Source organism: Cetorhinus maximus, chromosome 4 (genome assembly GCF_964194155.1).
Source record: "Cetorhinus maximus chromosome 4, sCetMax3.hap1.1, whole genome shotgun sequence".
Lineage (NCBI taxonomy): Eukaryota > Metazoa > Chordata > Chondrichthyes > Lamniformes > Cetorhinidae > Cetorhinus > Cetorhinus maximus.
The window spans coordinates 36,540,299-36,564,509 of record NC_135882.1 but is presented as its reverse complement, the minus strand read 5'-3'; the positions used below and the strand labels follow the sequence as shown (position 1 = coordinate 36,564,509).

General features: G+C 59.0%; 1 protein-coding gene across 2 annotated transcripts in view; it reads right to left on the bottom strand.

The window, feature by feature from the left end:
* Positions 1 to 24,211, bottom strand: part of oxr1a (oxidation resistance 1a) — a 761,068-nt gene that overhangs the window by 121,289 nt on the left and 615,568 nt on the right. The window lies entirely within an intron of this gene.

Below are 24,211 nucleotides of genomic sequence, written 5' to 3'. Positions count from 1 at the left end.
CTTCTTGGCTGGTCCATACTACATCAGATACCAGAGACAGCATAGGTGCTTACTGCACAGCTATCAAGGACTGCAGAATTGAAAGTTATGGATAGTTGGCTGGATGAGGTTACAGTCTAATAGCAGGAGGTGGCAGGGTGGGTGGAGGAAAGAAAGTTCAACATACTTCTCTGGGACTAAAAGGGGCAAGATGCACAAAACCAGAAATCATTCACATTTCATTTATTAACTTTAAATTCACTGCATTTTGGGGGGAGAGGTAGTCTAATAATTTATTTTCATACAATTTCTTCTCTGTACTGAGTGTGTCATTGCACAAATTTTAAAGCATTCCATTATCTCATGTCTAGACCTTTTAATTAATATTTTGAAAATGTATGCTGATTTGTTGGTGACTTATAACAATGACTACTAAAGTGCAAATATGATTGAAATGAAGGACAAGTCAGTGTATTGAGCATTTATCCTTCACTCCAGTATACATGTGTTGTCATCCAACCTTATTGTTTTAAAACAAATATGATGGCCAGAATTTTGGGGTTGGCAGGCAGGAGTGGTCAGCATGCCTGGGAGCGGCCGGGAAACAGGCCGCTGCCCACAATTGGTCCCCGACCGCGATTTCACACTGGTGGGCCAATTAAGGCCCGCCGAGCACGAACGGCAGCTCTTCAATGGTCAACAAGCGGCAGGTAGGGGTGGGACCCTATCGGCCGCCGGTTTAAAACCGGCAGAGTCAGGTCCTGGAAGGCTGCGAGGACAGAGGAGCATTGATTAGTCCCCTCTCTACCTGCAGTGCCATTGCAGTCTGGCCAACCTCATCTGAGGAACACCTTGCAAGGCACTCAGTCCAAACAGACACCGCCCAACCTCAGCAGGGTATAAATTATGGAGAGTAATGCGGATGCAGACGCCAGGCAGGAGGGCAGGTCGGTTGGGCACTTGCCCCCCCCCCCACCCCGGTTTTCTGATGAGTGCCTCGCGGTTCTCCTGGAGGAGGTGGCTGCCAGGAGGGATACCTTTGTCCCCAGGGATGGAAGGAGGAGACCACCATACCTAACAAAAAGAGCTTGGGAGGAGGTGGCAGTGCTGGTCAGCAACTATGATGTGGTGTGGCACACCTGGGTCCAGTGCCGCAAAAGGTTTAACAACTGCTGCGTTCAGGAAGCGTGAATGCCGTTTTGGCATGGATCAGTGTGGTGAAGTGTTAAGGTCTGGCCATCACCCCGTGGTGACAATTGTCAATGATGCTGGAGCTGGCCAAGGAGGTTGAGCGGTGTCTGCTTGGACTGAGTGCCTTGCAAGGTGTTCCTCGGACGTGCCCTGCAAGGTGTTCCTCAGATGGGGTTGGCCAGACTGCATTGGCACCGCAGGTAGAGAGGGGACTAATCAATGCACCTCTGTCCTTTCAGGAGAAGATGGCCCACAACAACGTAGAAAGGTCCTGGACCAGTGCAGGCCCAGCTAACCTGCTAATCCTTTCCAGATACGAGCAGGACGCCTTGGACCTGGAGAGGCGCCCCGCTCCTCGGTCAACTGGCTGCAGAGAGGCTGGGGTCTCTAACGAAGGTAAGAGTGCAGTGCAGAGAGGTGAGAGTTTCAGATGCTGCAAACATTCTTGTGTAGTCTTATCATTGATGGGAGCCTCAAAATTTAAGTCCCCATTTATCACTGAAAGACAATGGCACCATGATGTAGATCCCCATGGTCTCACCAGGGTGCCTGGCATGCACAGTGACAGTGAAATGACTGAAACTAATGACATGTCCTTCTTCTCCTTTAGGTTTGCCACCATGCACCCAATAGCAGGATCCCGAAGACCTACCCCTGACGTCAGAGGACCGTCAGGCTCCAGATGCACCTGTGTCACACCTGCTCTCTGAACCGGGCACTAGTGCAGATACCAGCACCTCGGTGGGCGTTAGATCTTCGGCTAGAAAGGCGGTACACAGCGGTGAGGGCACTTCACACTCACTTGAGGTGCAGGCGAAGGCAGAGAGTTCCCAGGGCGCCAGCAGTTGAAGGACTGCTGGAGACCAGGACGATGCTCAGTTCAAGGCAGATGATGAGTTGTCTCTGGAGTTGTCAATTAGGCGGCAGATGTTGGGTGTCCAGCAAGATGTCCGGGAGGATCTTTCGGAGATCCATGAGGGTATGCATGCCATGGTGTCCATTATGGAGGAGTCCTGTGGAGCATGAACACTGTGGTGGCCCTCACGGTGGAGCCCACTTGCATTTTCCATTGAGAGAGTGGCGACTCTTATGCAAAGGCAGCTCCAGGAACAGAATCGGGGGTTCCTGGGGTTGCGCACGGACCTACAAGCCCTCACACAAGCACTGACCTTGGGTGGCTAGTGTTCGTGTGGAGATGGATGAGGCACCCAGTATCCCAGCTGGGTGCCCGTCCATCAATAGTGAGCAGGAAGGTCCAGGTCGACCTCACGTTGGTGCATGAGCTGCTTGTCAAACCTGTGGGCTCCTCTCAGGGTGCTCTGGATGATGGCAGCAGCAGCTCCTCCGCCCCTCCGCCAGTGACTGTGGCATCTGATGAGGCTGTGGCGACTGGGGAGACGCCAGCTGTGGCGCTCCCTTCCAGGCGTGGCCTACACAAGCTACAATGGTCAGAGGACGACCACCAAGGTCATCAAGGCCAACAGGACAGCAGAGTCAGCAGGCTGCCTCTATGCCAGTACCAGCGAAACGGGAGCACCAAGACATAGCACTCACAAATATAAGTTTAAGGCACCATGAGCACAAGAGGTTTTTTTAAAACCAGTCTGGAGTTGAAGACCAGAAAAGGTTCAGTTAATTTATGAGTACCAACAGGAGCTAAAGTTTCTTCTGTCATCCTGGCCTGAGTATGCTTCACCTTTTTTATTTACTGTGGTTTTGGGTATGCCAGTATGTGAAGCTGGGCATGGGTGGCTCGAAACTCTATTGCACAGGCACTAAGTGGACTTTGGGGTCAAAGGAAAGGGTCATTTCAGACATCCGGGATGGAGGTAGCAGCCCTGGCACGAGGTAGTGCTTATTTGGCAGCCTAGTGTCAAGGCATCCCTGGTGTCCCTGCCTCCCTGGAGGCTTCAGAGGTCTGCCTCCACAGCCTCAGCGTTCTCCTCACCATGCTCCTCTTCTGACTCACTACTGGATTCATCATCTGTGGCCTGCGCAACTGCGTCAACATCCTCTTTGTCCAGTGGGTCCCCCCTTGCCAGTGCCAGATTGTGGAGAGTGCAGCATGCAACTACTACCAGTGACACCCATTCTGGGATAAGGTAGAGCTCCCCCTGAAAGGTCCAGGCATCAGAAGCACATCTTCAGATGATCAATAGTTCTATCACCACCCTTGTGGTGGTGTGGCTCCTGTTATAATGCTGCTTTGCCCCTGTTCTTGGGTGACGGAGAGGCATCATAAGCCACCTTTTCAATGGATAGTCCTGGTCACCCAACAGCCATCCATCCTGTCAGGCTGGAGCACTGAAGAGTATTGGCACCTGGGAGTGTCTCAGGATGTACGCGTCATGGGAGCTGCCAGGGTACCTTGCAGAGACTTGCTGAATATGCATCCTATGGTCACACACTATCTGCACGTTCAGGAAGTGGAATCCCGGCTGACCCACTGGTGCCTTGATGGCCACATGTGTGCAGTTGATTGCACCTTGGATGCGGGGGAACCCAGCAATTGCTGCAAAGCCTCTGACTCACTCAGCCTGGCTGGCCTCATCCATATGGAAATGAATGAAAGTCGATACCCACCTGAACAGAGCTTCTGTCACCAGCTTGATGTAACTTTGGACAGCTGATTGGGAGACTCCACACAGACCCCCCACTGATCCCGGGAAGTGCCGGATGCATAGAAGTTGAGGGCCACTGTGACCTTCATAGCCACTGGCATGGGGTGTCCACCCACACAGTCGGAGCTGATCTCAGGCCCAATCATCTGACAGATGGAGATCACCATCTCCCTGGAGAGGCGAAGCCTCCTTCGGCATTGCACCTCGAACATGTTGAGGTAGCTGCATCGCCGCCTGTAAACCCTGGCAGCAGGATAGTGGTGTCTTACGTGGCCCCTTTTGCCTTGGATTTCCTGCTAACCTTGTGCCTGCACCTCTCCTCGCACAGGTCGCTGCCCTAGAAGCTACATTGGGACACCTGGCCTCCTCTCCCATCTACCGCTTTCTTCCTCCTCAGAGGAGACCACAATCCCCATTACCAGAGTAACAGGCGACTTTCTGATACTGTGTGGAAGGGTCCACACAGTCTGAATTCTCTGGGGTCCTTGGAGACACCAAGGAGACCTGAAATGAAGCCTGGAAACGCTAAGAATGAAGACCCAAAGAGAGATGAAGCTGCCATATAAGTCACCAACAGCAAACTACCTACCAAACTCCTCTCTACTCACACTGGCAATGCTGCCGACCCTTTTTACCCTGCCCGTGGAAGAGGTTTTTGAAATTGTCAGCTAGCTGCCTGCCTGCCCGTGTGACAAGCACGAAATCGTACAGGCAACGAGAAATCACCGTCAATTGTCTTTTTAAAGGCTTTAACTGGCCTCTTAATTAATGGCACGCACCCACTGAAATTTCGCATAAGTGCACAATGACTTTGGGACGCTCACCTGATGTCATCAGGCGCTATTTTAGGCTCAAACATGTTGGGTGCATGGCCGCACATGAGCAAAAAATTCAGCCCCATCTGTGTAATTGGGTCAACACCCAAGGAAAAGAATGACAGTGGTTTTGCAGCCACAGGGCCACCATTCTGACCAAACAACTTCTACGGACAATTTCTCTTTTTTTTAAAAAGTGAAGTTATGCTTCTCTTCTTTCCCTGAACATTTTTACGAAGCCTACATCCTCAAATTGTGGTAAGGCATTATTAGAGTTTGATTAAATAGCCAATCAGAAAATTGGTATCCTTAAAAATATGGAACAAGATCACAAATAATTTTTTTGCATTTCCTTCCACTTCTGCCAATTCTCTCCCCTTTAGACAACGGCTTAGAAACTCAATGGCACCAAAGCATTCATAATGGTGTGTACGTGTGTCACCTGCCATATTAGGTTTGCCAACTCGGGTGGTACATATTCTGGAAGACATTGGTGGAAGTGACGTCACAGAAAGTCGGCAGCGTGGTGCGAGTAGGTGAATTTCTTCACTGGCCCAAATTTTCATCCACATTGCTACCTCACCCCATTTCCCTTGATCAGATTCAGTTTTTTGACATTTATTTCTCTTTTTAGTTTCTCCTTTCTCTCCCTCACAGCAACCACCTCCAGGACTTTTAAATGTTTAAATCTGGCTTCCAACATGAGTTGTGTTCAACATCCCAGGATTAGAAGAAAACAAATAAAACAACACTTAGAATACACTGACAGTTAATAGTACATCAAATTTGGCAACAACTGCAACTGATGCAGTGCTAAACTTTATTAAAGTCCTCGGACTACCCTCCCAATTCAGTGATCACAGAATCACAAAATCTTAATGGTGCAGGAGGCCATTCGGCCCATCATGTCTGCACCGGCTCTCCAAATGAGTGTTATGACCTAGTGCCATTGCCCTGCATTTTCCCCGTACCCTTGCACATTGTTTCTATTCAAATAATCATCTAATGTCCTCTTGAATGCCTCGATTGAACCTGCCTCCACCACACTTTCAGGCAGTGCATTCCAGACCCGAACCACTCGTTGTGTTAAAAAGTTTTTCTCACGTCACACTGATGTGAATAATTAAACCAGCACCTTTAACTGGCAAGCTTGGACCTGTCTATCTTGCTTCTGACAGATCTACTTGAACTGAGATCTGTTTGAAATGTCAATATTTAATTGTTTTAATCTCACGCCCATATTTATGGAACAAACTGCCAGAGCTGCACACTACACCCTAACACCATTTGCAGAACCTGGAAATGCTCAGAGCATGAACTGTGTCCAAAGCGCAACAGCAGCTCAGAATTGTGGTCCCACCCTGTCAGCCCATCCTGGGCCAATCCCTGTTGGTGAGTTGTTCAGTTATGTTTACTGATATGAGATTTTCTAAGATCTGTGAGGTGAACTATATTATTTCAGAAATGTGCACCTTTCCCAAGATAATGTAGACAATCCTATCAAGCCAGATTTATGTTTATGTCATCAATTTGTTTGTTCGCTTTCCAGCGACAGGAGCAAGGTGGAGTAAAAGTGAACCCTTTGCCTTTTAATATCCTCTGGATTGCTTTTAAAAGCCACCTGGAGATTGACGCCAATTACAGGAGACTCCCAACCATTCTGGGTGGGCTGGCAACCCTATGCCATATTGGTATAGGAATCAAGAGGCTAACAATTGTTTTATGCCTCCTTTATCAAATTGGTTTGTTCTGAATGCAGCTAGTGGCAGGTTTGTTATATTCAGAAAAAACATTCAACTCAATCAGCTGTTATGCAGGCTCCTGCAGGCCACCAAATAGGCAAGTTCTAAAAAATAAATTAAATATGAGCCCTGTCAGTGAATGCCAGGCTATTCAACTACATGCCCATGCATGTGCACCTCCAATAATTAGATATTTTCCCCTTCTAAGGGACAGAAACTAAAGAGTAATGGTGAACAGTTGTTTTCAGACTGAAGGGGTGTCCCCAAGGGTCAATATTAGGATCACATCTTTTTGATATACACTAATGATCCGAACTTAGGTGCAAATGGCATAATTTCAAAGCCTGCAGACAACACAAAGCGTGGAAACGTATTGGTCCTCCTTGTTATTGCAGTATGTGCAAGCTGTGTAACTTCATCGCCTTCCTCGCGTGACTGAAGAGTCTGACATTGATGTACAGAGAACTGACAGTTCATGTTGTCATTGTTGGTGCTTGAGAGAACTTCTGCAGCTGCGCCACCTCTGGTCCTCCTCTGGGCATGTTGGATGTTGCAAGTTTAGTGTAGATAGTCCTCGAAGCAGGCTGAACCAAATTTCAATGCTTGTCTCTACCTGGGCTGGTCCTCTACAGTATTTTCCAGAAAAGAGGTGGTTTGTAATTCAGAAGCTTGTAAGGCTCTAAAAGTGTCCTTGTATCATTTCTACTGACCACCTTGATGTCAGTTGCTCTGAGACAGTTCTCTGTGGAAGATCTGCTTGGGGATTCCGTACTCATCATTATGGGAGTTACGGCCTACCCGTATAAGCTGAATTTTCTGGAGGGTGGTCTCCATGCTGTTGAACCCAGCACAACGAAGGACTTTGTTGTTTGTGATTTTGCCTTGCCATCGACTTTTCATGATGGACCTCATGTTTCTTTGGGGAAGCGAGAAACAGTTTCTCCCAATTTATTGTATCAAGAGCCCCCATAATTTTGAATATTACTGTCCTCTTAACGCTCTCTGCTCTTAAGGAATAGAATCCAGGCTTCTCTAGTCTCTCCATGTAACTAAAGACCCTCCACCTTTGTACCATGCTGATCAATTTCCCTTTCATAACATGATTAAGTTGAGTCCAAACTGATTCTAAATCCCCTATTACAACATCCCTCATAATAGACCTTTTGCCTCTGACTGATGTTAGGCGAACAGGCCTATAGCTCCCAGTTTTCTCTCTTTCTCCTTTTTTAAATAGCGGATTATGTTTGCTGCCTTCCAATCCTTGCGAACTGTTCTGGTATTTAAGGAATTCTGGAAGATCAAAACAAATGCATTCATTGTCTCTGCAGTGACTTCTCTTAAAATCCTAGGATGCAAGTTGTTAAGTCCAAAGGACTGGTTGCTACTTAGCTCCATTAAATTTCTTTAGTCCTATTTCTTTAATTATACTGATTTAAGTTTTTCATTCTGGCTAGATCCTTGGTTTCCAATTATTTCTGGAACATATTTTGTGTCTGTGACTGTGAGGAGTGATCCAAGATAGTTGGAATGGGAGGAGACTTGTGTCTCCAGCAGAAACTAGTTGGGCAGAATGGTCTGTTCCTGTGTTGTATATCCTATATACAGGTTAGATGGAAATAATCTATTTCCTCAGGTGGGGGAATCCAGAACAAGGGGATATAACCTTAAAAGCCATTCAGAAGTGATGTCAGGAAGTACTTCTTCACAAGAGGGTGGAAATCGGGAACCCTTTCCACTAGGTCAATTAGAATTTGAAAAACTGTTATTGATAAGATTTTTATTAGGTTAGGTAATTAAGGGACATGGTGGGTAAATACAGTTAAGGCACGGATCAGCCAAAATCTAATTGAAGGCAGAGCAGGTCTAAGGGGCTGATAGCCCAATTCTGTTTTCATGAATTACTAAAGGTATGCCCAAGGGGATGAGGAAGCACGTAACCAATTCTTTTAAGCACCCTAGGGCATATGTCACCAAGACTAGCAGCCCTTTATGATTTGAAGATTCTAATTCTTTTTAAGATGATATCCTCAGTTATTTTGGCATTTACAATTTTCACGACAGCTGCATTGCTTGTTGCTGAAAAGTGGTGCAAAGTAATCATTCAAGATAAAGGAGAAAATCAATAGACACTTGGTGAGGTTTGAGTTAATTAAGGATACCCAGCCCAGATTTGTAAAAGGCAGATCATGCTTGACTAATCGAATTCAATTTTCAGAAGGTTCATGGCGGGTGGACGTTGTCCACATGGATTTTAGAAAGTATTTGATAAAGTAGCACGTAAAAGGCTGGTTAACAAAATTGTGGCTCATGGAATAGGAGGATCAGAGTCACCTTGGATAAATAATTACCTTAAGGGCAGAAAACAGCGAGTCATGGTAAATGTTTTTTTTTAAACATTGGAGGGTGGTAGACAGGTGTCAATGCTAAGACAATTGTTTTGTTTGATACACAAATGATTTTGATATTGGAATACAGAGTAAAATTTTAAAATTTTCCAGTGATACCAAAATTAGAGAAGTGGTAAACAGCGCTTACCAGATAGGCTAGCAGAATGGACAAGCAAGTAGCAGATGAAATTTCCTACAGACAAGGGCAGGGTGATGCATTTTGGCAAAAGGGATAGGGAAAGGCAATATAGACTTAATGCCACAGTTCTAAAGAGTGTGTAGGCACAGAGGAACCGGCAGGGGTGGGGTGTGGGTGCATGCATGTGCATAGATCTTTTAAGCTGGTAGGACATATTGATGGAGTGGTTGACAAGGCATATTGGATCTTAGACTTCATAAATAGAAGTCTTTGAGTACAAAAGCAGGGAAGTTATGCTGAACCTTTATAAAGCTCTGGTTAGGCCACAACAAGAGCACTCCATCCATTTCTGGTCACCGTACTTTAAGAGAGTTCGTGTCTTACTAACTTAATTGAATTTTTTGAAGAAGTAACAAGGAGGATTGATGAGGGTAGTGCAGTGGATGTTGTCTACATGGATTTTAGTAAGTCATATGACAAGGTCCCACATGATAGACTGGTCAAAAAAGTGAAATCCCATGGGATTCAGGGTAAGGTGGTGAGTTGGATCCAAGATTGGCTTAGTGACAGGAAACAAAGGGTAGTGATCAATGGATGTTTTTGCAAATGGAAAACTGTTTCCAGTGGTGTTCCACAGGGCTCAGTGTTGGGACCCTTGCTGTTTGTTGAATATATTAATGATTTGGACTTAAGTGTGGAAGGTATAATTGGGAAATTTGCAGATGACAAAAATTAGCCATGTAGTTCATATCTGTTGAATTATATCAATTGGGTAAGTGGGTGGAAAAGTGGCAAATGGAATTCAATCCAGGGAAGTATGAGGTAATGCATGTGGGGAGGGCAAACAAAGCAAGGGAATATACAAAAAAATGGGAGGATACTGAGGGGGGTAGAGGAAGTGAGAGACCTTGGAGTGCATGTTCACAGGTCTCTGAAGGTGGCAGGATAAGGTGGTAAAGAAAGTATATGGAATGCTTTCCCTTATTGGACGAGGTATTGAGTACAAAAGCAGGGATGTAATGCTGGAACTGTTATGAGGCCACAGCTGGAATTGTTGTACAGTTCTGGTCGCTACATTACAGGAAGGACATAAGGACTCTAGAGTACGCTTGTTCAATCTTCACGTAACGGGGGCCACATCTAAAAACTTTTCTCACTGAAGGAGCTGATGAGCAAATTTCAGAAGGATAAACTCTGGCATGACAATAAACATGAATTTCAAAATAAAACTGAGGTATGCAAAGAAATAACCCGCTGAGCAAAAAAACAATGAGTAATGATAGGGTGTGTGTAAGTGTGTCAGGCTCACACCCAGTCTCAGGGTGCTCAGTCACTCACCCTCACCCACTGAGAGAGTGGATGAGAGTGCATGATGGTGTGTATGAGTGAATGTGAATGAGAACCCTGATATTGGGAGTGAGACAGACTTATCTGTGGCCGTGCACTCTCTCTCTCACATCCCCTACACTCACTCACATCCCCCGACACTCTGTCACACCCGCCCCACACAAATCACACAACTCGCCCCACACTCTCTCAAACCTTCCTCGCACTCGCACACACCCACTCCCTCAAGGCACACTGTCTCACACCCATCACACATTCACATTTCCCCAACCATACACGCTCATGCACCCTCACACACTCTCACACCTCCCCCACACACACACTCACACCTCCCCCACACACTCACTATCCACAAATCACACATGCACACACACCATACCCCTCACACCTCCCCCCACACTCTCGCACCCATCCTCCCATACTCTCGCACACCCACCACCCTCACAACTCACACACGCTCACACCCTCCACCTCCAACACAAATCACACCCTCTTACTATGTCACACCTCCTTCGCAAATCTCTTCCTCTGACCCTCTCCCCCGAAACTCTCTCACACCTCCACCCACACTCTCTCATGCCTCACCGCACACGAGCTCACACCCCCGATACTCTCTCTCACCCCGCACTCCAACTCTCATACTCATAATCCCCAACCCCCACACTCTCACACCCACACCATACTAAATCACACTCTCACATCCACTACCTCCCAAAATCATCCTCTCTCACACCCACCACCCCCCAAATCAGACACGCACAACTACCACCCTCAAATTACACTCTATCACACCGCCCCCCCACACTCACACACCACATTGTCTCACACCCACCACCCACACTCTCACAGCCCCACCCACATTCTCACAGCCCCACCCACACTGCCTCACACACACCCCCTCAATGCATACTATTACACACTCTCACACCCATCCCCACATTCTCTCACAGCTCATCTACCTTCCCTTACGCCCAATCCCCCAAATCACATGCTCTCACACACAATCATTCTCTCACAACTCCCTCCACAGTTGCACAACCACAAACCCAAAATCTCACTCTCTCACACCAACCCCCACACACTCACCCTCTCACACCTTCCTCCTCAAATCACACACTCACACCCATCACCCGTCTGCACGCACTCACTCCCACCAACCCCACAATAACTCTCTCAAACCTCCGACAACACTCCCTCATATCTCTGTCCAATGGTTGCACAACGCCCTGGCCTTCTCACACGTCCCCCCACACAATATTGCCCCCGCACCTCTCCCCCTGCACTCTCTCGCACCTCCCACCGCATTCTCTCCCCCGCACTCTCTCACACCCTCCCCCCGCACTCTCTCACCGCGCACTCTCTCACACTCTCTCCCCCGGCACTCTCTCGCACCTCCCACCGCACTCTCTCGCACCTCCCACCGCACTCTCTCGCACATCCCACCGCACTCTCTCGCACCTCCCATCGCACTCTCTCAAACTCTCTCACCGCGCACTCTCTCACACTCTCTCACTGCGCACTCTCTCGCACCTCCCCCCGCACTCTCTCGCACCTCCCCCCGCACTCTCTCGCACCTCCCCCCGCACTCTCTCACACTCTCTCACCGCGCACTCTCTCACACTCTCTCCCCCCGCACTCTCTCGCACCTCCCCCCGCACTCTCTCACACCTCCCACCGCACTCTCTCACACTCTCTCCCCCCGCACTATCTCGCAGCCTCCCCCCGCACTCTCTCACACCTCCCACCGCACTCTCTCACACTCTCTCCCCCCGCACTCTCTCGCACCTCCCCCCGCACTCTCTCGCACCTCCCCCCGCACTCTCTCGCACCTCCCACCGCACTCTCTTGCACCTCCCGCCGCACTCTCTCACACCTCCCACCGCACTCTCTCGCACCTCCCCCCGCACTCTCTCGCCCTCTCCCCGCACTCTCTCGCACCTCCCCCCGCACTCTCTCGCACCTCCCCCCGCACTCTCTCACACTCTCTCACCGCGCACTCTCTCACACTCTCTCCCCCCGCACTCTCTCGCACCTCCCCCCGCACTCTCTCACACCTCCCACCGCACTCTCTCACACTCTCTCCCCCCGCACTATCTCGCAGCCTCCCACCGCAATCTCGCACCTCCCACCGCATTCTCTCCCCCCGCACTCTCTCACACCCTCCCCCCGCACTCTCTCGCACCCTCCCCCCGCACTCTCTCGCACCTCCCCCCGCACTCTCTCGCACCCTCCCCCTGCACTCTCTCGCACCCTCCCCCCGCACTCTCTCGCACCCTCCCACCGCACTCTCTCGCACCCTCCCCCCGCACTCTCTCGCCCCTCCCCCCGCACTCTCTCACACCTCCCCCCGCACTCTCTCGCACCCTCCCCCTGCACTCTCTCGCACCCTCCCCCCGCACTCTCTCGCACCCTCCCCCCGCACTCTCTCGCACCCTCCCCCCGCACTCTCTCGTACACTCCCCCCGCACTCTCTCACACACTCCCCCCGCACTCACTCACACACTCCCCCCGCACTCTCTCACACACTCCCCCCGCACTCTCTCACACACTCCCCCCGCACTCTCTCACACACTCCCCCCGCACTCTCTCACACCCTCCCCCCGCACTCTCTCACACACTCCCCCCGCACTCTCTCACACACTCCCCCCGCACTCTCTCACACACTCCCCCCGCACTCTCTCACACACTCCCCCCGCACTCTCTCACACACTCCCCCCGCACTCTCTCACACACTCCCCCCGCACTCTCTCACACACTCCCCCCGCACTCTCTCACACACTCCCCCCGCACTCTCTCACACACTCCCCCCGCACTCTCTCACACCCTCCCCCCGCACTCTCTCGCACCTCCCCCCGCACTCTCTCGCACCTCCCCCCGCACTCTCTCGCACCCTCCCCCTGCACTCTCTCGCACCCTCCCCCTGCACTCTCTCCCCCCGCACTCTCTCGCACCTCCCCAGGCACTCTCTCCCCCCGCACTCTCTCGCACCTCCCCAGGCACTCCCACCCCCCGCACTCTCTCGCACCTCCCCAGGCACTCCCACCCCCCGCACTCTCTCGCACCTCCCCAGGCACTCCCACCCCCCGCACTCTCTCACACACTCCCCCCGCACTCTCTCACACCCTCCCACCGCACTCTCTCGCACCCTCCCCAGGCACTCTCTCCCCCCGCACTCTCTCACACCCTCCCCCCGCACTCTCTCACACCCTCCCCCCGCACTCTCTCACACCCTCCCCCCGCACTCTCTCACACCCTCCCCCCGCACTCTCTCACACCCTCCCCCCGCACTCTCTCACACCCTCCCCCCGCACTCTCTCACACCCTCCCCCCGCACTCTCTCACACCCTCCCACCGCACTCTCTCACACCCTCCCACCGCACTCTCTCGCACCCTCCCCAGGCACTCTCTCCCCCCGCACTCTCTCACACCCTCCCACCGCACTCTCTCGGACCCTCCCCAGGCACTCTCTCCCCCCGCACTCTCTCGCACCTCCCCAGGCACTCTCTCCCCCCGCACTCTCTCGCACCTCCCCAGGCACTCTCTCCCCCCGCACTCTTTCGCACCTCCCCCCCCGCACTCTCTCGCACCTCCCCAGGCACTCCCACCCCCGCACTCTCTCGCACCCTCCCCCTGCACTCTCTCCCCCCGCACTCTCTCGCACCCTCCCCCTGCACTCTCTCCCCCCGCACTCTCTCGCACCTCCCCAGGCACTCTCTCCCCCCGCACTCTTTCGCACCTCCCCCCCCGCACTCTCTCGCACCTCCCCAGGCACTCCCACCCCCCGCACTCTCTCGCACCTCCCCAGGCACTCCCACCCCCCGCAGTCTCTCGCACCTCCCCAGGCACTCCCACCCCCCGCACTCTCTCACACACTCCCCCCGCACTCTCTCACACCCTCCCCCCGCACTCTCTCACACCCTCCCCCCGCACTCTCTCGCACCCTCCCCCCGCACTCTCTCGCACCCTCCCCCCGCACTCTCTCGCACCCTCCCACCGCACTCTCTCGCACCCTCCCCAGGCACTCTCTCCCCCCGCACTCTCTCACACCCTCCCCCCGCACTCTCTCACACCCTCCCCCCGCACTCTCTCACACCCTCCCCCCGCACTCTCTCACACCCTCCCCCCGCACTCTCTCACACCCTCCCCCCGCACTCTCTCACACCCTCCCACCGCACTCTCTCGCACCCTCCCCAGGCACTCTCTCCCCCCGCACTCTCTCACACCCTCCCACCGCACTCTCTCGGACCCTCCCCAGGCACTCTCTCCCCCCGCACTCTCTCGCACCTCCCCAGGCACTCTCTCCCCCCGCACTCTCTCGCACCTCCCCAGGCACTCTCTCCCCCCGCACTCTTTCGCACCTCCCCCCCCGCACTCTCTCGCACCTCCCCAGGCACTCCCACCCCCGCACTCTCTCGCACCCTCCCCCTGCACTCTCTCCCCCCGCACTCTCTCGCACCCTCCCCCTGCACTCTCTCCCCCCGCACTCTCTCGCACCTCCCCAGGCACTCTCTCCCCCCGCACTCTTTCGCACCTCCCCCCCCGCACTCTCTCGCACCTCCCCAGGCACTCCCACCCCCCGCACTCTCTCGCACCTCCCCAGGCACTCCCACCCCCCGCACTCTCTCGCACCTCCCCAGGCACTCCCACCCCCCGCACTCTCTCGCACCTCCCCAGGCACTCCCACCCCCCGCACTCTCTCGCACCTCCCCAGGCACTCCCACCCCCCGCACTCTCTCACACACTCCCCCCGCACTCTCTCACACCCTCCCACCGCACTCTCTCGCACCCTCCCCAGGCACTCTCTCCCCCCGCACTCTCTCACACCCTCCCCCCGCACTCTCTCACACCCTCCCCCCGCACTCTCTCACACCCTCCCCCCGCACTCTCTCACACCCTCCCCCCGCACTCTCTCACACCCTCCCCCCGCACTCTCTCACACCCTCCCCCCGCACTCTCTCACACCCTCCCCCCGCACTCTCTCACACCCTCCCCCCGCACTCTCTCACACCCTCCCCCCGCACTCTCTCACACCCTCCCCCCGCACTCTCTCACACCCTCCCACCGCACTCACTCACACCCTCCCACCGCACTCTCTCGCACCCTCCCCAGGCACTCTCTCCCCCCGCACTCTCTCTCACCCTCCCACCGCACTCTCTCGCACCCTCCCCAGGCACTCTCTCCCCCCGCACTCTCTCGCACCCTCCCCCTGCACTCTCTCCCCCCGCACTCTCTCGCACCTCCCCAGGCACTCTCTCCCCCCGCACTCTCTCGCACCTCCCCAGGCACTCTCTCCCCCTGCACTCTTTCGCACCTCCCCCCCCGCACTCTCTCGCACCTCCCCAGGCACTCCCACCCCCGCACTCTCTCGCACCCTCCCCCTGCACTCTCTCCCCCCGCACTCTCTCGCACCTCCCCCCGCACTCTCTCGCACCCTCCCCCTGCACTCTCTCCCCCCGCACTCTCTCGCACCTCCCCAGGCACTCACTCCCCCCGCACTCTTTCGCACCTCCCCCCCCGCACTCTCTCGCACCTCCCCAGGCACTCCCACCCCCCGCACTCTCTCGCACCTCCCCAGGCACTCCCACCCCCCGCACTCTCTCGCACCTCCCCAGGCACTCCCACCCCCCGCACTCTCTCACACACTCCCCCCGCACTCTCTCACACCCTCCCACCGCACTCACTCGCACCCTCCCCAGGCACTCTCTCCCCCCGCACTCTCTCACACCCTCCCCCCGCACTCTCTCACACCCTCCCCCCGCACTCTCTCACACCCTCCCCCCGCACTCTCTCACACCCTCCCCCCGCACTCTCTCACACCCTCCCCCCGCACTCTCTCACACCCTCCCCCCGCACTCTCTCACACCCTCCCCCCGCACTCTCTCACACCCTCCCACCGCACTCTCTCGCACCCTCCCCAGGCACTCTCTCCCCCCGCACTCTCTCACACCCTCCCACCGCACTCTCTCGGACCCTCCCCAGGCACTCTCTCCCCCCGCACTCTCTCGCACCTCCCCAGGCACTCTCTCCCCCCGCACTCTCTCGCACCTCCCCAGGCACTCTCTCCCCCCGCACTCTTTCGCACCTCCCCCCCCGCACTCTCTCGCACCTCCCCAGGCACTCCCACCCCCGCACTCTCTCGCACCCTCCCCCTGCACTCTCTCCCCCCGCACTCTCTCGCACCCTCCCCCTGCACTCTCTCCCCCCGCACTCTCTCGCACCTCCCCAGGCACTCTCTCCCCCCGCACTCTTTCGCACCTCCCCCCCCGCACTCTCTCGCACCTCCCCAGGCACTCCCACCCCCCGCACTCTCTCGCACCTCCCCAGGCACTCCCACCCCCCGCACTCTCTCGCACCTCCCCAGGCACTCCCACCCCCCGCACTCTCTCACACACTCCCCCCGCACTCTCTCGCACCCTCCCACCGCACTCTCTCGCACCCTCCCCAGGCACTCTCTCCCCCCGCACTCTCTCACACCCTCCCCCCACACTCTCTCACACCCTCCCCCCGCACTCTCTCACACCCTCCCCCCGCACTCTCTCACACCCTCCCCCCGCACTCTCTCACACCCTCCCCCCGCACTCTCTCACACCCTCCCCCCGCACTCTCTCACACCCTCCCCCCGCACTCTCTCACACCCTCCCCCCGCACTCTCTCACACCCTCCCCCCGCACTCTCTCACACCCTCCCCCCGCACTCACTCACACCCTCCCACCGCACTCTCTCGCACCCTCCCCAGGCACTCTCTCCCCCCGCACTCTCTCTCACCCTCCCACCGCACTCTCTCGCACCCTCCCCAGGCACTCTCTCCCCCCGCACTCTCTCGCACCCTCCCCCTGCACTCTCTCCCCCCGCACTCTCTCGCACCTCCCCAGGCACTCTCTCCCCCCGCACTCTTTCGCACCTCCCCCCCCGCACTCTCTCGCACCTCCCCAGGCACTCCCACCCCCCGCACTCTCTCGCACCTCCCCAGGCACTCCCACCCCCCGCACTCTCTCGCACCTCCCCAGGCACTCCCACCCCCCGCACTCTCTCACACACTCCCCCCGCACTCTCTCACACCCTCCCACCGCACTCTCTCGCACCCTCCCCAGGCACTCTCTCCCCCCGCACTCTCTCACACCCTCCCCCCGCACTCTCTCACACCCTCCCCCCGCACTCTCTCACACCCTCCCCCCGCACTCTCTCACACCCTCCCCCCGCACTCTCTCACACCCTCCCCCCGCACTCTCTCACACCCTCCCCCCGCACTCTCTCACACCCTCCCCCCGCACTCTCTCACACCCTCCCCCCGCACTCTCTCACACCCTCCCCCCGCACTCTCTCACACCCTCCCCCCGCACTCTCTCACACCCTCCCCCCGCACTCTCTCACACCCTCCCCCCGCACTCTCTCACACCCTCCCCCCGCACTCTCTCACACCCTCCCCCCGCACTCACTCACACCCTCCCACCGCACTCACTCACACCCTCCCACCGCACTCTCTCGCACCCTCCCCAGGCACTCTCTCCCCCCGCACTCTCTCTCACCCTCCCACCGCACTCTCTCGCACCCTCCCCAGGCACTCTCTCCCCCCGCACTCTCTCGCACCTCCCCAGGCACTCTCTCCCCCCGCACTCTCTCGCACCTCCCCAGGCACTCTCTCCCCCCGCACTCTTTCGCACCTCCCCCCCCGCACTCTCTCGCACCTCCCCAGGCACTCCCACCCCCCGCACTCTCTCGCACCTCCCCAGGCACTCTCTCCCCCCGCACTCTTTCGCACCTCCCCCCCCGCACTCTCTCGCACCTCCCCAGGCACTGCCACCCCCCGCACTCTCTCACACCCTCCCCCCGCAGTCTCTCGCACCTCTCACCACACTCTCTCACACCCTCCCCCCGCACTCTCTCGCACCTCCCCCCGCACTCTCTCGCACCCTCCCCCCGCACTCTCTCACACCCTCCCCCCGCACTCTCTCGCACCCTCCCCCCGCACTCTCTCGCACCCTCCCCCCGCACTCTCTCGCACCATCCCCCCGCACTCTCTCACACCCTCCCCCCGCACTCTCTCACACCCTCCCCCCGCACTCTCTCACACCCTCCCCCCGCACTCTCTCACACCCTCCCCCCGCACTCTCTCACACACTCCCCCCGCACTCTCTCACACCCTCCCCCCGCACTCTCTCACACCCTCCCCCCGCACTCTCTCACACCCTCCCCCCGCACTCTCTCACACCCTCCCCCCGCACTCTCTCACACCCTCCCCCCGCACTCTCTCACACCCTCCCCCCGCACTCTCTCACACCCTCCCCCCGCACTCTCTCACACCCTCCCCCCGCACTCTCTCACACCCTCCCCCCGCACTCTCTCACACCCTCCCCCCGCACTCTCTCACACCCTCCCCCCGCACTCTCTCACACCCTCCCCCCGCACTCTCTCACACCCTCCCACCGCACTCTCTCGCACCCTCCCCAGGCACTCTCTCCCCCCGCACTCTCTCGCACCTCCCCAAGCACTCTCTCCCCCCGCACTCTCTCGCACCTCCCCAGGCACTCTCTCCCCCCGCACTCTCTCACACCCTCCCACCGCACTCTCTCGCACCCTCCCCAGGCACTCTCTCCCCCCGCACTCTCTCGCACCTCCCCAGGCACTCTCTCCCCCCGCACTCTCTCGCACCTCCCCCCCCGCACTCTCTCGCACCTCCCCAGGCACTCCCACCCCCCGCACTCTCTCGCACCTCCCCAGGCACTCTCTCCCCCCGCACTCTTTCGCACCTCCCCCCCCGCACTCTCTCGCACCTCCCCAGGCACGCCCTCCCCCTGCACTCTCTCGCGCCCTCCCCCCGCACTCTCACACCCTCCCCCCGCACTCTCTCACACCCTCCCCCCGCACTCTCTCGCACCCTCCCCCCGCACTCTCTCGCACCTCCCCCCGCACTCTCTCGCACCTCTCCCCGCACTCTCTCGCACCTCCCCCCGCACTCTCTCCCCCCGCACTCTCTCACAGCTCCCCCTGCACTCTCTCCCCCTGCACTCTCTCCCCCCGCAGTCTCTCGCACCTCCCCAGGCACTCCCACCCCCCGCACTCTCTCCCCCCGCACTCTCTCGCACCTCCCCCCCCGCACTCTCTCGCACCTCCCCTCGCACTCTCTCACACCCTCCCCCCGCACTCTCTCACACCCTCCCCCGCACTCTCTCACACCCTCCCCCCGCACTCTCTCACACCCTCCCCCCGCACTCTCTCACACCCTCCCCCCGCACTCTCTCACACCCTCCCCCCGCACTCTCTCACACCCTCCCCCCGCACTCTCTCACACCCTCCCCCCGCACTCTCTCACACCCTCCCCCCGCACTCTCTCACACCCTCCCCCCGCACACTCTCACACCTCCACCCCGCACTCTCTCACACCCTCCCACCGCACTCTCTCACACCCTCCCCCCGCACTCTCTCGCACCCTCCCCAGGCACTCTCTCCCCCTGCACTCTCTCGCACCTCCCCAGGCACTCTCTCCCCCCGCACTCTCTCGCACCCTCCCCCCGCACTCTCTCGCACGCTACCCAGGCACTCTCTCCCCCCGCACTCTCTCGCACCTCCCCCCCCGCACTCTCTCGCACCTCACCCCGCACTCTCTCACACCCTCCCCCTTACACTCTCTCACACCCTCCCCCCGCACTCTCTCACACCTCCCCCCCGCACTCTCTCACACCCTCCCCCCGCACTCTCTCACACCCTCCCCCTTACACTCTCTCACACCCTCCCCCCGCACTCTCTCGCACCTCCCCAGGCACTCCCACCCCCCGCACTCTCTCGCACCTCCCCAGGCACTCTCTCCCCCCGCACTCTCTCGCACCTCCACAGGCACTCTCTCCCCCCGCACTCTCTCGCACCTCCCCAGGCACTCCCACCCCCCACACTCTCTCGCACCTCCCCCCGCACTCTCTCCCCCGCACTCTCTCGCACCTCCCCAGGCACTCTCTCCCCCTGCACTCTCTCGCACCTCCCCCCCGCACTCTCTCCCCCCGCACTCTCTCGCACCTCCCCCCGCACTCTTTCCCCCTGCACTCTCTCGCACCTCCCCCCGCACTCTCTCCCCCCGCACTCTCTCACACCCTCCCCCCCGCACTCTCTCACACCCTCCCCCCCGCACTCTCTCACACCCTCCCCCCGCACTCTCTCACACCCTCCCCCCCGCACTCTCTCACACCCTCCCCCCGCACTCTCTCACACCCTCCCCCCGCACTCTCTCACACCCTCCCCCCGCACTCTCTCACACCCTCCCCCCGCACTCTCTCACACCCTCCCCCCGCACTCTCTCACACCCTCCCCCCGCACTCACTCACACCCTCCCACCGCACTCTCTCGCACCCTCCCCAGGCACTCTCTCCCCCCGCACTCTCTCACACCCTCCCACCGCACTCTCTCGCACCCTCCCCAGGCACTCTCTCCCCCCGCACTCTCTCGCACCTCCCCAGGCACTCTCTCCCCCCGAACTCTCTCGCACCTCCCCAGGCACTCTCTCCCCCCGCACTCTTTCGCACCTCCCCCCCCGCACTCTCTCGCACCTCCCCAGGCACTCCCACCCCCCGCACTCTCTCACACACTCCCCCCGCCCTCTCTCACACCCTCCCACTGCACTCACTCCCCCCGCACTCTCTCACACCCTCCCCCCGCACCTCCCCCCGCACTCTCTCACACCTCCCCCCCGCACTCTCTCGCACCCTCCCCCCGCACTCTCTCGCACCCTCCCCCCGCACTCTCTCGCACCTCCCCCCGCACTCTCTCGCACCCTCCCCCCGCACTCTCTCGCACCTCCCCCCGCACTCTCTCACACCTCCCCCCCGCACTCTCTCGCACCCTCCCCCCGCACTCTCTCACACCCTCCCCACGCACTCTCTCGCACCTCCCCCCGCACTCTCTCGCACCCTCCCCCCGCACTCTCTCGCACCCTCCCCCCGCACTCTCTCACACCTCCCCCCCGCACTCTCTCGCACCCTCCCCCCGCACTCTCTCACACCCTCCCCCCGCACTCTCTCGCACCCTCCCCCCGCACTCTCTCGCACCCTCCCCCCGCACTTTCTCGCACCCTCCACCCGCACTCTCTCACACCTCCCCCGCACTCTCTCGCACCCTCCCCCCGCACTCTCTCGCACCCTCCCCCCGCACTCTCTCACACCCTCTCCCCGCACTCTCTCACACCGTCCCCCAGCACTCTCTCACACCCTCCCCCCGCACTCTCTCGCACCCTCCCCCCGCACTCTCTCACACCCTCTCCCCGCACTCTCTCACACCGTCCCCCAGCACTCTCTCACACCTCCCCAGGCACTCTCTCGCACCCTCCCCCCGCACTCTCTCACACCCTCCCCCCGCACTCTCTCACACCCTCCCCCCGCACTCTCTCGCACCTCCCCAGGCACTCCCACCCCCCGCACTCTCTCGCACCTCCCCAGGCACTCCCACCCCCCGCACTCTCTCGCACCTCCCCAGGCACTCCCACCCCCCGCACTCTCTCGCACCTCCCCCTGCACTCTCTCCCCCTGCACTCTCTCCCCCCGCACTCTGTCGCACTTCCCACCGCACTCACTCCCCTTGCACTCTCTCGCACCTCCCCCCGCACTCTCTCCCCCTGCACTCTCTCGCACCTCCCCCCGCACTCTCTCGCGCCCTCCCCCCGCACTCTCTCGCGCCCTCCCCCCGGCACTCTCTCGCGCCCTCCCCCCGCACTCTCTCGCACCTCCCCAGGCACTCCCACCCCCCGCACTCTCTCGCACCTCCCCAGGCACTCCCACCCCCCGCACTCTCTCGCACCTCCCCAGGCACTCCCACCCCCCGCACTCTCTCGCACCTCCCCCCGCACTCTCTCACACCCTCCCCCCGCACTCTCTCACACCCTCCCCCCCGCACTCTCTCTCACCCTCCCCCCCGCACTCTCTCACACCCTCCCCCCCGCACTCTCTCACACCCTCCCCCCGCACTCTCTCGCCCCTCCCCCCGCACTCTCTCACACCCTCCCCCCGCACTCTCTCACACCCTCCCACCGCACTCACTCCCCCTGCGCTCTCTCACACCCTCCCCCCGCACTCTCTCGCCCCTCCCCCCGCACTCTCTCACACCCTCTCCCCGCACTCTCTCACACCCTCCCACTGCACTCACTCCCCCCGCACTCTCTCGCACCCTCCCCCCACTCTCTCGCACCCTCCCCCCGCACTCTCTCACACCTCCCCCCCGCACTCTCTCGCACCCTCCCCCCGCACTCTCTCGCACCTCCCCCCGCACTCTCTCACATCTCCCCCCCGCACTCTCTCGCACCCTCCCCCCGCACTCTCTCACACCTCCCCCCGCACTCTCTCACACTTCCCCCCCGCACTCTCTCGCACCCTCCCCCCGCACTCTCTCGCACCCTCCCCCCGCACTCTCTCACACCTCCCCCCCGCACTCTCTCGCACCTCCCCAGGCACTCCCACCCCCCGCACTCTCTCGCACCTCCCCCTGCACTCTCTCCCCCTGCACTCTCTCCCCCCGCACTCTGTCGCACTTCCCACCGCACTCACACCCCTTGCACTCCCTCGCACCTCCCCCCGCACTCTCTCCCCCTGCACTCTCTCGCACCTCCCCCCGCACTCTCTCGCGCCCTCCCCCCGCACTCTCTCGCGCCCTCCCCCCGGCACTCTCTCGCGCCCTCCCCCCGCACTCTCTCGCGCTCTCCCCCCCGCACTCTCTCGCGCTCTCCCCCCCGCACTCTCTCGCACCCTCCCCCCGCACTCTCTCGCACCCTCCCCCTGCACTCTCTCGCGCCCTCCCCCCGCACTCTCTCGCGGTCTCCCCCCCGCACTCTCTCGCACCTCCCCCCGCACTCTCTCACACCTCCCCCCGCACTCTTTCGCACCTCCCCCCCCGACCTCACACCCACCAACCCCAAAACACACACGCTCACACCCACCATCTCCCTCACAAATCAATCCCTCACAATCTCTCTCCCTATGTCACACTACCCCCAAAAATCACACTCATGGAGTTATACAGCACAGAAACAGGCCCTTCAGCCCCTCGAGTCCGTGCCGACCATAATGCAGCTATCTATTCTAATACCATTTTCCAGCACTTGGCCCGCAGCCCGATATGCTATGGTGTTTCAAGTGCTCATCTAAATACCTCCCCCGCAAATCATTCTCACACACACCTCCACACACACAGGTCCACCATTACTCACGCTCGGCCCCACCCACACACACTCTCTCAGCCCCACACACACAAACAGCCCCACACACTTTCTCAGTCCCACCCACACAGCCGCACCCAGTCTCTCAGTCCAACCCACCCACACAGCCCCACCCACACAGCCCCACCCACACTCTCAGCCCCACCCACACACTCTCAGCCCCACCCACACACTCTCAGCCCCACCCACACGCTCACTCAGCCCCACCCACACGCTCACTCAGCCCCACCCACACGCTCACTCAGCCCCACCCACACGCTCACTCAGCCCCACCCACCCACACACAGCCTCGCCCTCACCCGCTCCCACTCGGCCCCGGCCCCCCGCCGCCCCGCCACCCCTCTCACACCCTCCCCCCGCGCTCTCTCGCACCCGCCCCCCGCGCTCCCTCGGCCCCGCCCCCGCGCTCCCTCGGCCCCGCCCACACGCGCTCCCTCGGCCCCGCCCACACGCGCTCCCTCGGCCCCGCCCACACGCGCTCCCTCGGCCCCGCCCACACGCGCTCCCTCGGCCCCGCCCACACGCGCTCCCTCGGCCCCGTCCACACGCGCTCCCTCGGCCCACCCCCACACGCGCTCCATCGGCCCACCCCCACACGCGCTCCCTCGGCCCACCCCCACACGCGCTCCCTCGGCCCACCCCCACACGCGCTCCCTCGGCCCACCCCCACACGCGCTCCCTCGGCCCACCCCCACACGCGCTCCCTCGGCCCACCCCCACACGCGCTCCCTCGGCCCTGCCCACACGTGCTCCCTCGGCCCCGCCCACTCAGCCCCACACACACTATCAGTTCCACCCACG